Genomic DNA, 18,563 nt, shown 5'->3' with positions numbered 1-18,563 from the left:
TGGGAACAGATTTTTACCCTTAAATTAGCCATGTGTACTCTCAGACTTAACATTTTGTCTTGAAATAAAACAGCAGTGATAATTGTTAATTTAAGACCCCACACAATGCAAATTTATGTTCTGGAGCCAAATATGCTGATTGGAAACAGATGAACATGAAATGCCTTTTACTGAGCAGAATTAAAACTAAGTATTTGTGAAGTGTGTTGCTAATTTGACACATGACACATCAGACATTGATTACTGATTTTTTTTCTTTGCTACAATGAAATACCTTATTAATCTTTCAAGAATTTTACAACCATGGCTACGAAGTGCCACATGTTCACCTCCTGCCCAGTCCTGTTCTCATGGGTTTCAGCTGGTTTACTTGTACTCACCAAGGATGAAGTTACTCTTTCCATTATTCCTGACACTGGATTCCTGACACCTTTTGTTTTGGAGCTTTAGTGACAAAAATAAAGATTTTTAAGCTTTAATGCTCATCTTCTGCTCAGACCTTGAGGTCAAGCTAAGTGTTGTGGATGGACTTGTGCCTGAGGACTGGAAAAAAGCACCCCAGCTTTCAAAATGGGGAGGAAAGAGGATACAGGGAACTACTACAGGGAACTACCACCCTCACCTTCCTCCCTGGGAAGGTGATGGAGTGGCTCATTCTGGAGGCCATCTCTAACCACATGGATGACAAGAAGGTGCTCAGGAGTACCAGTTTATTACCTCACTACTATCAGTTTAATACCTCACTAAAAGTAAATCATGCTTGACCAACTTGATTGCTTTCTGTGATGAAACAGCTACCTGGATGCTTGGAGGGAGAGCAGTGGATATTGATGACCTTGACTTCAGTAAGGCTTTTGACCCTGTCTCACAACATCCTCACAGGCAAACTCTGGAAGTGTGGGCTGGATGCCTGGACAGTGAGGTGGATTAAGAAGAGGCTAAGCAGCAGATCCCAAGGGTCATTTTCAGGGGCACAGGGTCTAGTCAGGGGCCTGTCATCACTGGTGTCCCCCAGAGATCTGTACTGGGCTCAGTACTGCTTAACTTGTTCATCAGTGGCTGGGATGAAGAGGCAGATGCCTCCTCAGCAACTTCACTGATGACACCAGGCTGGGAGCAGTGGTCAGTTCTGCAGAGAGCTGTGTAGTCCTTCAGAGGGACCTCAACATTCTGGAGAGATGGGCAGAGAAGAATCTTCTGAACTTTAACAAGGGCAAATGCAGGGCCCTGAACCTGGGGAGGAACAACTGCGTGCACCAGCTCAGGCTGGGGACCGACCTGCTGGAAAGCAGCTCTATAGAGCTGGTGGCCAAGAAGGCCAAAGGTGTCCTGGGCTGCTTTAGGAATGACATTGCCAGCAGGTTGAGGGAGGTGATCCTGCCCCTCTCCTCAGCCCTGATGAGGCCACATCTGGAGTGCTGTGTCAGTTCTGGGCTCCTCAGGACAAGAGAGACATGGAGCTCCTGAAGCAGCTCCAGCAAAAGGCAATAAAGATGATTAAGGGAGTGGAACATCTCTCTTATGAGGAAAGACTGAGGGAGTTGGGCCTGTTCAGCCTCGAGAAGAGATGACTGAGAGGGGATCTCATCAATGTCTATCAGTATCTGAAGGGAGGGTGCCAAGAGGATGGATCCAGGCTCTTCTCAGAGGTGCGAAGCAACAGAACAAGAGGCAACAGGCAGAATCTGATCCACAGGAAGTTCCACCTGAATATGAGGAAGAACTTCTTTACCAGCAGAACTTCTTTACCAAGCACTAGAACAGATTGCCCAGAAAGGATGTAGAGTCTCCCTCACTAGACATATTCAAGAACTGTCTGGACAAAATTCTGTACCATGTACTTTATGATGATGCTGCTTAAGCAGGGAGGTTGGACCAGATGACCCACTATGGTCCCTTCCAAACCTCACCCATTCTCTGATTCTGTGTGACTCAGTATTTGGAAAGCAGTAGTAATAACCAAATAAATAACAGAAAGCTCTGAAGTGCTGAGCCTACCAGTGCTTGTTTGCACTGAAGGTCTCTGTTACAAAAAGCTAGCATAATCTACTGAATGGAGAAACAGTAACCAAAGTACAGTCTGGGAATAAAGGATGGTAAAAAGCCTGGAACTACTGGAATACTTCCAAAAAGGAGTCAGGTAAGTAACAGAAATAAATAGAAAGCTCTGGAGGACTAAGGCAAGAAGTGTTTACTTGCACTGGAGGTCTCGATTGTAAAAGGTAAAACAAATTTACTGAATGGAGCGACTGTAACCAAAGTACAGGTTGGAAATAAAGGGTGAGAAAAAGCCTGGAACTACTGGAGTACTTCCAAAAAGGATTCTGCAACACATACATGGCTGTGTGACTGAGGCCAGCAAGAGAAGAGAAAGCCTCAATCTTTCTGAAATGGCATTCAACAATATACTTGCAACTAATGAATCTGCCAATCCAATGGACTAGTAAAGGGGGAGGAAGAGAAACTCATTATCACAACAAGATAGCAGAGGAGGACATAGTAAAATCATTCTGGAACAGCTTTCCTTTTATCAACCCCTGAGGGAAAAAAATGTGCATTTAAATTCAAAAAGGTACCTGTAAAAGCAGAATGCCAAACTCTTGTCCACACTCCAAACAGGGGAATGTAATGCTGCAGAGGACTCTGAAAAAAAAAGACAAAAAAGATTATATGAAAAAGGCATTAAAAAACCCCAAAACACAACATAGCAGTAACACTGCAGGTGCATGTACATCAGTGTTGAAGGTCATGGAAACAGGACACCAAGGCCAGCCCATGCTAGGAGAAGGGAGGGGAAGAAGTGCAAGACAGCCACAGCAGCAACTGGGACTATTTCACATGAAAGGTGAGATAAATAATGACATCAACGTGGCTGAAGCCTGTGAGCTGTGTAATAATAACAACAATAATTAATAGGTCATTAAGGGAAGTCTCAGAACACAAGCTTGCCCTGATGCAGTATCTGATGTGTGAGATGAAATAAATGCATCTGTGCTGGGGATCAATGAATAAATGCAAACAGGGCCAAAATGTCAAAATGCAGTTTTTAATTCACTGATGAAGGACAAAAAAAAAATTGTGCCTTTTAAGTTCCTTTTATAGATAAACGATCCCTTTTGTTGTGGTTTTGGCTATTTCCAAATAAAGGAGAGAGAAAATACTGCAAAGAAAAAAACACAACTCTGTTTCTGTGATAAAAATTTAGTAGGGTATGGAATCAATGTCAGCTACTTTACAAGTAACTGAGGGGAAAATATCAATATTGTGTTATTTCAGGGCAGCTGCTAGTTGATTTTGACATGAAAATATGGAATCTACAGTGATGGTCTATTTTTCCATACTCAAAGTTAAGGCCAAAGAGCAAAATATTTGTGTGCTCAAAAACCCTCCACACGTCCCTTGCTGGGAGGGATGACAGGATATGTTCCAAGCTAACAACAAAAAGCACAAAAAATCTACCATTTAATTTTTATATGTCTATATGCAAAAATTTTGCTTTTTTTTCTTAGTCACATTCCCTTTTCTAAAACATTTATTTTAAACAATGCTTTTTAAAACCATGGCAGTATTGTCTTTACAAAACACTACTCCCATCTAGTCAATCAATACATCTTTCATTTCATATGCAACATCTTCTCTTTTTCTACACAAAATTATTACCTACTTTTTGGAGTTTTAAATCAGTTATTAAAGTCCACACAGAAAAAAAACCAAACCTTTATATTTCGTGTCACCTGCTAAAAATGATTGCAAATATCCTCACAATAGACTGACAGAAAAGCACATAATTTTAAAATTTTGAGATAATTTTCCTGTAATTAAGCATTTGTATATGCAATAGGTAAGGGAGAAATAAGTCACTGTATTTCTTAGGGAGGAAAACACCTCTGCTGTGGGATGCAGCTTTCTATACATCTTTTTATGTGAAAAAAAGCAGTAATGGAGGAAGGGGAGAAGCAGTTTTCCTTTCTGCTGTGAGGCTGGTGACAGCCAGCAGAAGGGGAGAAATGCCAAGCTAAGGAAGACCCAATACCATAATGGCTTTTAAGAGAGCTCCAGAACACAGTTACCACATAAGTGCATGCACAAAGGAGTTCTCATCTTTCTGTACCAACAGGAATACACTTTTTAAACAATACAAGTATATAGACATAATGACTAACATACATGTGGTTTGTTCCAATAGTGGTAATTCAAACAGACACATTTATGATATGAATGTCAGTGTGAACTATGAAAAACATTGTTTAGTGAACACCAGTGTACACTATGTTAAGATTGTATAGCCTATTTTATGTTCTAAAGAGGTCGCAGTAATAAAAAGTGGAAGTATTAATACTGGAGTAGTTATGTACAGTGAGTTGCTGGAATCCTCTGGTGCCACAATAAACATACTGCTCCAGGTCTCAAGGATTTCCCAAGAGGGTCTCCGTTAAACTGTGAAACCACCAGGAAAGCACACACCACACAGGCTTGACTGAGCTTGGCTCTGCACGCAGGACAGAAATGACTGAAGGAGATATACATACAAAACTCAAACAGATAAATGTTCTGTGGAGCTTTCAGTGCATGACTGGTTTCATCATTCACGCCATGGAATAAAACCCCAACGATGCTATTCAGTGCCTGCAACAGCAGAGTGCACTGACAAAACTGTCAATGGATAAAGCTTACAGAGTAATGTGGAGGCAGACCAAGTTCTGAACTAAGTTACAGACTGTGTAAATTCTTCAACATAACAACAATATTCTCATGCATGGGACTGTGCAGCAGCAGTGTGGACAGCCCTCTGTGAGGACTCATGTCTCTGCAGCAGGACAGCAAATCCTCAGGCAGCACTGGTAGATGCAGGATGAGCAGCCCAAGGCAGAACTCTGTACTAATTGCCCTATTTGAGCAGATGAACTGCTCTGGTAATAGATGTCCAGTAGCACTTTATCAGTCCAAAACAGTGCCCTTCAGCAACACATCTCAGACAAATCTCTTAATCAACACAGCACCCTTAACACAGCTGAGAAGGGCCACATACACCACAGTGAATATTTTTAAACATTAACACAGAACTGCAAGAAAAAGTAGAGAAAATCAAAAATATAGCATAAATTTCAGTAGAATTTATGAGCAAGGACTTATCAGGATAGCTAAAAGCACCAGATTCTCCTTTCACAATTGAATATACTGTTTAGCATAAGAGGTCTCACATGAATATTTTCCAAGTTCTAATTACTCACGCAAGTGCAATTCTTATGTGTTTAGCAAGCACCATGCCAGACCCCTGTCACCAAATTTTAGTTACTTCAGCTATCTCCCTGTGTGGCCCAGTTCCAACGCAGAAGAACCCAGAAAGGCCACCAACAAGTTACATGCACTTGTTTTTCTCCATGAAAATATGAAATGAAGATGATAAATAGACAAGAAATAAACAGACTCTGCTTGTCCCACTCCTTCCATGGAATTTACAGTAGAATGCCAGGCCAGCCCTGCATTGGAAGAACCAACCTACTTGTGATAAACCAATACAAAATGCTTGGCCTCCAAGAAGGCAACTTATGTCTGACAATGACTGTAGTTGATTCTTAGGTGCTTTTTAATTCTTTCTTGCCTTCTTCCTGGATCTGGAGGCTCAGGATTTCATTTCTCCTGCAGTTGTATGACTCAGATGAAAATAGAGCAGGATATGTTGCTGCACAGCTTTACACTGGATGCACAGTAGAGTTTGAAAATATTTGTTACCACTGAGAGCTGAGTGCTTCTTCCTGGTGACGGACAGACCTGCTTCCTGCAGGCAGGCACTGTGGGCACAGCTGCCACGGTGTGCAGTCACCATTCCATTCCTTCCTCACTGACCATCTTAGATCTTTTTTTTCCCTTTAAGCAACTTAACAAGGCCTATGCAAGCAGATTTATACAATAGATTAACCCCTGGGTTCGAAGGGACCTTAAAGATCACTTGGTTCTAACATCCCCACCATGGCCAGGGACACCTTCCACTGGACCAAGCTGGCTCAAAGCCCCATCCAGCCTGGTTCACTCCAACAGGAAAGATTGATCTCTGCAATACTTCCTCTTAGGAACATTAGGTGCCTCCATAGTGCTTCTCTTAAAAATCAATAATAGATATGCTGATCTAGTGCCAAACACACAGTAGCTGAGATATCTGCAAAGAACTGATTGGTCACTGGCTCCTACTAGACAGGTGCAAATGGCCTCAACATGAATATTTAAAGCAACTGTCCTTATCTTTTCAGTTCTCTGAAAAAAAAGAGAGGAAGAAAAGAGGAAAAAAAAAACAAACAAAAACTACTCTAAACCATCTGAGATCCAAAACAACATAAGGACAGCCAATATCAGACTTCTCAAAATCACAAAAATCATGACACTGAGTGGCATACACAAAGCTGGTTTCCCTTCTGAGCTTCAGCTAAGATTTAATCTCTTCTGTAAGGGCAGAAAATGCCTCACCTAGACAGGGAGCACCCAAACCAAACCAAGATAAGAAACTCTGGACTAGACTCAGACTGTAAAAAATATTAACTTCTTTAATTACATGGGTGTGAGCTACCACTTTCTCCTCTGAACTGACATTTCTCTGTAGCTTTTTTCGCTATAAAATCCCACACTCATTCAAATTTCTTTCCAAAAAAATTCTCCTGGAATGCCTAGAAAAACAGTCCACAATGGCTGGGCAGCTGGCATACTGCAATGGCTCATTATCCTAATTTCAACAGGAAATCACTTATCTGCTGCTGAAATCAAGGTCAAGTGGAAAATTTTAACAACCAATATGAGGAGATTTGTGCATCTAAAGTTAAGTTTGTAACTAGATAAATTCTAAACATTTTTACCATTTTTTAGAAATGTATTTTTTTAACCATTTGGTAAGCAAAAGGATATGCAAATTGTTCAGGCAGGAGTGAAGCTCCTTTTCAAGACAGACTGACTGACTTGGGGACAGCCACACCCAGGCTGGGTACTGGCAGAACAGAAACTCTCCTGCCACTTGTGGTGCCAGGCCACTCCAGTAATACAACACATTTAGAAGACTCATTAAATAAGATCTTCACAATGAGGTTGAGACCTTTAGAACTAAGAGTCATTGAAATGTGAACATAACACACAAAACTACAGAAAACTCCACCTTGTTTCACCAGTGATCCCTTTAGCTGGTCCCTTGCCAGTTGAATATTCTTACAATAAAAAGCACCCATGATATGAGAAAAACAAATCTCAGAGTCCTGTGACTGGCACTGCACATTGAAAATTTAAAAACCCCAAAGGAAGGAATGACCAAAGTGTTTGCCACATAAGCAAGAGCCCAGTGAGGATTTTAAAATGGAGAAGGAGGCCAGCCTAACATCTGGATTTCTTATTTGAGATACATCTGAAGAATGGAAGAGACATCTGTCCCTGGATATTATCAGCAGAGGGACACATCTCATAACAAATTCTCAAAGGCATTGTCAAGGATGTATCTTCTTCAGCATCTCTTAACTCAGAAGCATGGTGTGCCCTGTGCCTGGGGTAAGCATGCAGGCACTGTAGTGAGGATTTAGGGATTGTAGCTGATTTTTCCTATTTTTACTTGCTGAAAAACAGGGAGTTTTATTCCTCAGACTGGCTCTTCTTTAGACAACCACAGCCTGAGAATTGCCAAAGCTTATCTCAGTTTAATCTCAGAGATATGAATCTTAATGAACAATAATTAAGGCAAAGACTGTTTTGCCTTGCTGATGGAAACTGAAATGAAAGAAAAATGGGATTAAATTATTATGAAACAATTTTCAGATAGACACATCATGCCAACTAAATGCATCTTATGAAAAGCTAAAAAATTTATACCTAAATATACTTTCTATAGCTGCTCTCCTTTTTGCCTTCCTACAGGTTGGGAGAAGTCTTGCCCTTGAACACTAAAAATCAGGAAATACCACAACAGGAAAAGTGAAAACCACACATGAAACGTTATTTGAACTACCTGGGTGACAACAAATCTTAATTAGGACACCACACACCAACATGTGCAGACAAACAGAGAGGAATGCTCTGTGCCCAAGCTGGCCAAGCTGTAAATGAGTGGAGAGGGAGCTTGAAGCTGCTGCCCATGCTCTGCTGAGGAGCACACAGTGCATTAAATACACCAGGAGGTGGGAACCATAAGTTGCATGACACAGAAAAGCTTACTTCCAACATGTTTCCTATTAGGTTAAAAAAAAAATTAAAAAAAAAAAATAAAACACCTCCTAAACATACTTCTTTACAAAAATCAAAAATATTAATCTCACAGCTTTTTTGAAAAAAAAATATAATAGAGGGGAAAAACAAAACAAAACAAACCCCAAACAATCAAGGCAGTGACATAGCTACAAAAAAGAAATGGAAATGTTTAAGAGAATGAAATTCAATTCATCACTGACCTCTGCCTGAATGAAACATTGGGAAATTTTGCTGGCTTTGGTAACTGCCAGCAAAAGGTGATTTGAAAAGTGTGATGGTTTATATGAAATATTCATATTTAGATGTGTCAGTGATCTTGCTCAGAAAGTGTACCTGGTATTTCCCTTAATGGAATTCTCTGTTTCTTCACTTCCATGGTGGCTTTTTGTGTTGTTCTCAAAGGTTTTTTCCAACCTAGTCCATTCTGTGATTCTGTGTTTTGTTGGCTTTTTTTTAAATGAGTCTCACATAATTATGATTCACAAATATTGCAGGTGGCCTCTCATTCTGAGAGTTAACATTGAACAGATTTTTAAACAAATATAATTTTATTTGGTATTGCCTAACCTACCAAAAAATAAAACCAACTTTTGAAATAAATAACTTAATTTGGAGAAATGTAACTGGAGCACATTTGAATCTTACTATCTTTCCCAACAGTTAATCCACATTGTAGACATAAAAAGGTTTTTATAAGCAGATATACTTTTTTTGTAATTTTTACCAAAAAAAGAAAGATGAATTCAGGCACTGAAAAAGCTAGGCTTTGTATCTTTTGTGGAAATGCTTAATTAAGCCTAAATTCAGAAATTCTGTGTATACTTTCAAGAGGTACTTAGCATCCAAAAGTCAAACTGTGACCACGAAATAGGTGCTTGGTGTCTGTGGAGACCAAACTTAGCAAATCAAATTGGAATGTACAAAGTTGAAGACTGCCTTTTGGAATATTAGACTTTGTGCACTTTTGCTACATGAAGCAGGCACCATGCAAGTGGAAGGAATATAGTCCATTCCTGCTCACATCCCTGGCCCATCACCCTTGGCAGCAGATCATACACACCTATTATTAACACCTCTTGCTGAAGAGGAGGAGATGAAAACAAGACTTAGCTGCATGTGTGCTGAAAGTACCAAAAGGGGATTCTTGCTTCCTGTCTACAAAAGAATCCCTTTGATTTTATGCAGTTGCCTAATTAAATTTCACTGTGCATATTAAGTTTTCGGATGTCTAGCTATTTTAAGCTCAGCCCCAAATCAAAAGAGCACATATTCATAAATGACCCTTTCACTAAAAGAAACAAAACCAAAAACTCAGATAAGGTTTGTTGTACATAAAGATATCCCCCACTCCAGATGACTCCTCAGTTCAACCAAGGAGAAGAGATCATGCACATAACTTTTAACTAGGTCACAAACTCTACCTGTCTAATATTTTATTCATGCACCTTGTAAAGGGATGCACATTATTTCAAGTTCCAAGAGGAGCATCATTCTACGAGCAACAGCTCTTCATGAGTGCTTCAATATTGTGTGGGGATTACTTTATTTTAGGGATGGAGAGACAGATCCAATTTCTTCAGTCAGTGAGAAATAACAACATAAAATCAAGTTGTCAATCTCTTGACATACTATTTGCTTTAACTTATACTCAATAGTTCCTTGATGAGTTGGTGGATTACTCCAGAAGAATTCTCAAATACTTGTAAGAAGAAAATGAATCTTCCCAAGTTTAAATTAGCCATGCAAATTTATACATATATTAGACAATATTTAATGGTCATAACGATTTTAGAATATATATACAGAATAACTCTGTGTGAATTTTCAGATGGGAGATAGTGGATATCTTTCAAAATTACATGAGAATTCATCAAATGCCATAGCTCTTTGCTCATTAACCTGAGTGTTTTAGCATGCCTGATCCTGCTTCTTAGGATCTTTACAATCTGATGTCTTCTTTTAGGCCAGTAGTTGTTACACCCGATTCACTGAGATTCAAAATTCTATCTTGAAATTTTCTTTTTTCTCCCATAGCTAGGAAATGTTGGATATCTACACCACACTCAGTGAAAGACAAGGGTCTTTGCAGAGGTTAAAAGCAGGCTCTGGGCACTGAGCCAGTCTCCAAATGTTTTTTGCCCTGCTAAACTGTGTTTGGATTTGCTGTGAGAGTATACAGCAAATGGATAGAAACTCTTGAAATACCAGGGGCAACCTAATATAAAAAAAAAGGGAAGCAGCAGAAGAAACTATTTAAGAGCCATTTTTCTGCTTCATTTGCTAACATAATATGACTTACACATAGATACTGGACTGGAGTAGCATCTGCCTTTTTGGGTTGGATGTTTGCATTTGGCTGCAGTATATTTAATTTCACACTGGACAACACATTTTAAGTTCTTCAAGAAAAAAAGTCAGGATCAAGTCTTGCTGGATGGGTATAGTTGTAAAAATTAACATGATAAGAGATAAAAGAAACTGTGCTAAGACTTAACAGTTGCTTTTTTTCTTTTCTACTATCATACATAGAGTTTGGTGACATCATACCATACTATGATGAAAGCTATAGCTTGAAAATGCTACTGTTTTGGAGATGTCATGCAAAAAGTTTGAAAAAGGAAAGAAATTAAGGTCAGTTGACATGAAAAGAGAAACCAGTCTCAGGGTACTCATGGGATGCAGCACAGAAAATAGTTTTTCCTGCCAGGAGCGGCACAGGCTGCTCAGTGCCACAGCCAGCTGAGGAGCTGGAGCACAGGAGGAGAGGATGAGTGCACTGTGTTTGCTCAGTCATGAAAAGAGAGGGCTACAGGGAGACCTACCCACTACCTGCCACTGCCTGATGGGAGGGGACACAGACTGTCCTCAAAGGTACACAGGGAAGAAGGGGAGCATCAACCACATCTGCAACATGGGATATTACAGCCTTATATGGGGGAGAAAACTTTTTATTTTCAGGGAAGTGAATCACTGAAACAGAAGTCCAGAGAGTCTGCTGGACTTTCATCCTTGGAGATAATGAAAAGTGTCCTGTGCATGGCCTTGAGCAACCTGATCAGATGGGATTCAGGTTGGTCAGCAGGATGGGCTAGGTGACCTCTGCAAGTCCCCTCCAGCCCATATGATTCTCTGATCTCATCTTGCCACCTCATTGCAGTGGTGCCAAAAGTCAAGAGTTTCTTTGTCTCACCCTCTCCCCAGCAGCAGATGATCCAGACATGGAAGACAGAGTAATGAATAAGTACATGTTTCAATTCATCACCATCTATATCCACCTCTTTCCATTCCTCCATGCTTGATAGACTGGAATATTTGCTTCTTAGTATGCACTGGGCATTCCCTCTGCTCTTTTGCTTTTTGCATCTCTAGGTGATTTACTTGCCAACAGCAAACAAAACAGGATGACTTGAGAAAATCAAGAAAACATGAGGAAGAGAACAAGAACCACACAGAGAAAGAAAAACATCATCTCTTCCTTTTTAGCAGCAGGCACCTGCAATTTATTCAGCAAGGCAGTGACTTAACATGCAGTGCTGTGCAGGACTGCTTTGTGTACAGCATTAAGGAATCAGTCCAGGAAAGGGGGTGAGAAGGATAAAAAGCTGCTAATGCCAGCATTTAACTGTGAGTAGAGGCTAAACAGAGGGCTGATGGGCTGTGCCATTCTGTGCAAGTCTGGTTGTCATGCTGAAAACATGCCCCAAATTCCTTGTATTGGTGATACAGATATGCAGGGATACACAGGGACACACATGATATACTGGGACAAAAATCAAGTGATGGGCATAACAAATCCTGCTATTTAGAAACTGTCTAATCTAAGGAGATGATGCCCCAAAACATGTATTAGGCAGGGAAACTGCCAAAAGTGCTCCATAAAGTTCTAAGGTACATATCACATGGACTGAACTAGACAGTTCAACAATGATGTCATCTGGTCCTTGCAGCTCAAAGAAGGCCATGTTGAGGCAGAACCGTGCAATGATTTTGTCAAAAGGAAATAGAAGATATGTAAGCAATATTGAGTTAGGCTGTTTGACTCTCCCCACTGCTTCTGCCAACAGTACAGGCAAGAACATACCAATATTTGCAGCCATACAACTCAGTATCAGTACTGCCAGCAAACACTGAGCAACAGAGATCACTGAATTAATTTTTTCTGTTTAGTGAAAGTAAATAATAGCATTATTAGAGACTGACAGAGGACAAACAAACTAAAGCAACTCAGCAAACCCACACAAAACCTGGGTAATTAAACTCCCATTTTTCACAGCAAGGATGCCTGGAATCTCAACACTGCAAAGCATGTGACACTTCCCCCATTCAATTTTCCTTAAATCAGCTCTTTTTCTTCACTATCCCCACCAAACACAAACTACATTTTGAAAGGATCCATTTTAAGAGATAAGCACAACTCCATAATGAAGCTACTGAAATCAAAGCCCAACCCTCTGGTACTTTGTCACGTGGCTCCTGGGAAATGCTCCTGGGAGGCATTAAAGAAGCAAGTACTCAGTGGATTCTCACCTTAAGGATGTTCAGTGCAAGACAGATTCACAGTTATCTTATCTGCTAGTTACTAATGCAGAGAGCAAACTTTGTGCTCACCACCAGTGAGCCTCCAAATGGCTTTGCACTGCAGATGCTGCCCCCACTGGATGATACTACAAATGTGGTTCACAGTTGGTGAGGTTTCCAGGCAGTGTCTCTGCACTGCCAACAGTCTCTGCTTCAGTTAATTTTCTCATCTTATTGTCTATGCTGTCATTATCCAATCTGACTATTACACCAGCAAACCAGGAACCTGCTGCAAAGGAGTACTTATGAGGGTAGAAATGTTTTGCTTTAAATATTTCCTATGAAAGAATAAATGCACACAGCTCCCACCTCTGCATCTTTGCTTTCAGGATCCAAGCATTATTAACAACTCTTTTGATAAGGAAACTATTATTGTTTTTACACAGTAAGAAGTGGTGCTAAGGATTAATAATATACATATGTAATGCTTTTTCATTTCACAATGAATAACTTATTTGCACTTATAACCTATACTTCAGCTACAAAGACAGCACAGCTGCCCTCTGTTTGTCACCACAGTCGCATTGGTTTCATCCTACAACCCCTCCACAAAGAAATGCACAACCAATATAAACTGCATCATTTCTGAATTACTGCTTTGTGAGTTATGGGAATGCCATAGCAGCCACAATGTATTAACTGCAGAACACTACACCTATCCCAGATTCTCCTTCAGCAAACTGCACACCTGGTGGGACCAAGCACCAGAGCAGAGATAGGTGGGGGGCAGCCAAAGAAGTGCCTGCAGCCCTTTCAGCTGGCCAAGATAGCTCACCTGTTGGATGAAAGCAGCTTAGAGTAGGATCATCCTGGGAAGGGGCTGTGTTACAGCAGCTCTCAGCCGAGCCAGCTGCTGCAGTGCTTGCTTTGCAGGGGTGCTCACAGCTGTGACAAACTCTGGAGCAGGCTCCTGGAAGCACAAGCAGAGAGGGGCAGGACACCCCAGCCCAGCCCAGGGGAAGTGGAGGGCACTGTTTGCACTGCAGGCTAGCTCCTGTTCCCCTGTATGACAATGGCAAATCTCTTTGTCCCTTGGCAATTCTGGGAACAGAATATTGTCTTGTGAAATTCCAATGCTGTTTTAATGCTATCATTATTAGCATTGTCTTCAGACAATAAAATGTTCTGTCGCAGTTGCTGTGGGCTCGCAGCAGTGAATACACACTGAGTCACCCCACATTAACTTAAATAGCACAACTGTGTGAATACATGATCTTCAGTTAAATCTACACACACTCAAAAGTAAAAATAAGCAGATCTCCAAGGAAGAACTCGCTTTCTACATAATACAAAACCCTCACTGTGTGCTTCCACAACCTCAACAAACATGTGGCAAAAGGCTTAGTAAGACTACTCCCATTTTCTGATCTGGTAGTAGATGAGAATACAAAGCCACCCCCAAAGGGTTATGTAATTAAAAAGATGTGTGTGCCTAAACCTGGCTTTATCTGTCCTGGGACCTCCACAACACAAGCAGAGGTGGTACCCACAAGCAGCCACTTGCACCACGATGCCAACACAGAGCAGCTTCTGCCCCTGTCCTTCCCTTCAAATCAGCACCTCTCAAGAAGAATAACTGATCAGATGCTTTCTCACTATCTGTAAGAACACACATGCTATGTTCAATCCCATTCAGAGCAGGAGATACTCAGAAGATTTCAAGGTGGAGCACAGGGACAGTCTAAGGCCCAGACATTCACTCTTATCACAGGACTTGCTGTGCTGCCAATTCACCACGCACTGCTGACACCAAAGCACATAAAAGCAAAGCAAACAACCGATCTGTGCTCAGACTTGTCTGTGCTTCTGTCCCTTAACTAAGCTCTCACTAGGAATAGAAACTGCATAAAGTTATATAAAGAGATTCCATACTTTGAAATGAAACTACAGGTTAAAATGAGTGCACTTTTTTTTTTGTTTTACACCTCTGAAACCATCCAGCACAGTCCTCCTCACACCAAAGCTGCACAGCTGCCTGCAGGCACATTATTTTACACTTCCTAAAACAAAACCTCCTACGTCTAACAGTTCTAACACACAATCAGATATACTCCAACCAGGTATCATCATTTTAAAAGGATTTTGCTATTGTGTGTCCTCAAAATATTGGGCACTTGAACAACTGTCATGATAGAGCAGGACTTCAGTACGATATGAATTCAAAGGATGCAAACTGAGGCAAATAAAGCATTCATACCACCAAAGATACCTTAATTCTCTTTCTCTAGGAGGAGTTCTGATGTGCTCACCTGAAGCTCCTGTCCTTGCCTTACTTCTTGCAGGAACTTCTCTCTCTTCCTGTCCAGTAATTCCTTGTGGACAAGAACTAGGGAAAGGAAGTCCCCAGCTGCCTGGAAGTTTTAAGCCTAAGTCAGAAAACACAAGTAAAGAAATGAACACAAAAATGTTCAAGGGAAGATCTAGCTATAGGAAAAATAATACTAATAAAAAGCCTTTGTTTTTTACCACAGAGTATATCTGACGGAGACAGTTTCACAACTCCCCAAAATTTTCAATCTCTCCCTTTTTATCCTGAAGCACAGTGGCTAACATAAAGAAAAGCTACTTTCTTGCCTAACTGTGAGGAAAGCTGTGGACCATAGCTTCTCACATATGCAAAATGAAGGTAATACATAAAAATCTGAAGAAACAATTTTTTTTTTACCCCTATATACGAATCCTTAATTTCTGCAATTGCCTGTACGGAACAATGAACAATGTTAGATAAACAGCCAGCAGTCTTAAACTTCATTTAAGCCCGTGTTGGAGCTGTCTGGGAGGAGCTGACAGCTGGCCACCTTGCCAGGGACCAAGGTGACAGGACACACTATCTTTTGGAGCTGCTTTTCTCCTACACTGATTTCCCCTTTTATCCCTGGCAGGTCTCTCGTGCACCCATGCAATGCAAGCCTGGTTATCTCTGCCAGCCCAAAAGAGCACAGCCCAGCCCAGGGGTCCCTCCCAGGAGCTGAATTACAGACAAAACAGCAGTGTGCCCTTGTCCAAAGCATACACTGTGTGCTGCAGGTTTTGTGGCTGCTGGGGCTCCCTTGGGTCTCTGCAGCACAGTTTATGTGGTGGGCAGAGTCAACAGCTGCCCCATTTCTCTCTCCTTCACCCAACAGCAACAAAATGCAACATGCCCTGTGCATGGAAACCAGCTGGAACAGCAATGCCAGAGGTACTTGGGACACCACAGTGTGGTGAAGAAGGGCAGCATGCTAGTGTCACCAAACACTGATGAAAGCTTATCATACTCACTGAAGAAACCAATGACTTGGAGCCCATGGGCACAGGGAAAGGAGTAGGGATGTGAGAAATTTGTTGGTGTTTGCTCCCAGGCCCTCCTGGCCCTAAGTTTATCCTTTTGCATGGATTTCCCTCCCCCAGATGAGGCCATTGAAAGCCTTGCAGGTCATGGTCGGGCTGGTGTCACCCTTGCATGTGACAGTCCTCTCCTTCCAGATGAGACAAGGCAGCCAGAAACAACAACTCCAGTACTGAATACAACTGGCATAAATGACAGAGTAGCATGGGGATTGAGGGAAATGTTAACACAGTATTCCTGACCTAAAGTTTTCACTGTTCTCACATCACTAGCACCAAGGGAAGGGAGGAGGTTTCTGGGGCAGGTTGTTACGGCAGCCCTGCACCAGGATTGCCTAAATGGCAAAGTGCAGCATGTCTGGCTGAGGGCTAACTCCTCCTGGGAGCCACTGCTGCTTACGTGGAATCGAGATGGATATTTTTAATCACAATTCCTAACTGCTGGCATTTTCATAGTATTTGCCAAGCAGGTGAAACCTTCAAACAATACCATGCAAAAGCTGCATAAACCCTCAAAAATTCAGGTCAGACAATTTCCTCTTCTCCTCAGCACCCCCCAGATGTTTCAAACAAGGAGACATGTGCAGTGCACAGGGGTAGTCTTCCAGAAAAGCTGACTTTCTGGGGCTTACAGTTTATCCTCTGTAGCTCCTGGAAGGCTTATACTTCAACCGTGTGAAAATGCTATCACTTATTATTACACTATATTTCATGCTCAATATTTATGCCCTTTTCTCCAGCGCCAAAAGCTCACATTGATACCTTAAACTTTACTGTGCAAATGCAAGACTTCTATTTTGGGGATGCCTTTTTATTTTTTTCCTTTTCTTTCTTGCCCCTCCTCCCTCAGACATGAAGGTAAGCTTTGAGATTTATTCAAAAATCCAAGAGCAATGCAATCTTGGCAAAAAACAATCAAAGATGGCAAAATACCCTGAACATCAAAAAATATTAAAAACACCATTTTTTTTATTTCACACATTCAATCCTAGAGTGATTTTTATTAGCCTACAGAACATTAAAGCCTTGTAAAGTCAGATTTACAACAGAACTTGAAACGGCCCCATCTATAGCCTATGAAGTGCTGTTATAACACAAATTCTAAGTGTCAAACCTTAGTCAATTATGTAACTCAGCACTTCCCCTCTTTTTTAGCTGTAATCTTATATGAAAAGCTGCTATCACAAAAACTGTCTGACCTTGTGCTGTAAATATCTCATTATTTTATTTATCTTACAGCTGTTACAAAAGTAAAAGTGACAAACCATGCATTAAATTGCTGATTTTGTGAACTGTTCTGAAAGCTTGAATTTCATGATGAGTTCTGGATTAAAATACATGGATAAAAGCAAAAGGATAAGATAAAACAGGAATGAGTAGGTAGATCAAAAAATCAGGATTTTAAGCTTTATCTTGTAAAATGTATGGGAGGCAATACTCAACAAGAAATCTTTGTCAAAACCACCAATTTGGGCAGTATTTTAAATAAATAACTGCATATTCCTTCTTCTTAGATTCTCTTTGTTTCTTGTAATTGCTCCAGGACTTCAGCACAAACATAGAGTATTCTGATTTTTGGGCACAATCTTTGGGTAAATATTTTTTGTTTACTTCTCAGTAGCGAAAAATAAAATTTAATGAGTATGAACATTTACCTAATTTCCACAGTTCACAAAGTGAACTACTGCTCTTTCTGAAGAAATTTATGTCAGTAAATATGTAAGATCTACATGCATACATATTTGCATTTCTCTTGAAGTACATAAAAGCACAGTAACTTGGAGTAAAAACCACACAAAATTGCTAAATAAATCTGAATGTGCTGCATTTTCACAGTGAAGCACCACGTTCTCTCAATGTTACACCTTTTTAATGTGATGTCATGCATGCACTGAAAAGATAAATATATACCATGCTGATAGTGAAAACTTCTATATCAGATCATGAATTTTTTTACACTACCTTACTAATCCTTATAAAACTCCTTTTTTCCCCCACACTTGAATTCAGTTACAGACTTTCATTCATCAGCAGCAGAAAACAAGTAACTGAAATGTCAAATGTCAGCATTAATACCAGTGTTGCAGGAGAAAGCTTAAAACCTGAAGAACCTGAAGAGATAATTAGGATTATAGAATCATTAAGGTTGGAAAAGGCCTCTAAGATCATTGAGCCAACCTTTAACCCAGCACCACCATGTTTATCACTAAGTCATATCTCCACGTGCCACATCTACACACCAGAGTACCAGGAATGGTGATCCCACCACTGCCCTGGGCAGCCTAGATCAAAATACTGAAGAAGAACAGATGATCACCATCCTCCCAGATCACTCAGATTCAGAGAGAGGAGAAAAAAAAAAAAATCACTTCTAGACTAACAAAAGCTACAGGATATCAAATATAGTCATCATATCTTGTGAAAACTCTTCATATTTCCCTCAT

At 40.6% G+C, this 18,563-nt stretch overlaps 1 protein-coding gene across 4 annotated transcripts in view; it reads right to left on the bottom strand.

Moving 5' to 3' along the window:
- FAM110B (family with sequence similarity 110 member B) overlaps positions 1-18,563 on the bottom strand; it is a 113,965-nt gene that overhangs the window by 16,597 nt on the left and 78,805 nt on the right. For 3 of the 4 annotated variants that reach the window (XM_036406223.2, XM_036406239.2, XM_036406228.1), the window contains one exon: positions 2,577-2,643. The gene's annotated coding sequence lies outside the window, so the exon portion shown is untranslated. Of the gene's footprint in view, positions 1-2,576; positions 2,644-15,041; positions 15,159-18,563 lie in introns of those variants that run through there. The other variant, XM_036406235.1, reaches the window with a different exon arrangement.

The sequence above is a fragment of the Molothrus ater genome, chromosome 1, assembly GCF_012460135.2.
Source record: "Molothrus ater isolate BHLD 08-10-18 breed brown headed cowbird chromosome 1, BPBGC_Mater_1.1, whole genome shotgun sequence".
NCBI lineage: Eukaryota > Metazoa > Chordata > Aves > Passeriformes > Icteridae > Molothrus > Molothrus ater.
Note: the sequence above shows the minus strand (reverse complement) of the source record. Positions and strands in the feature narration are given on the sequence as shown.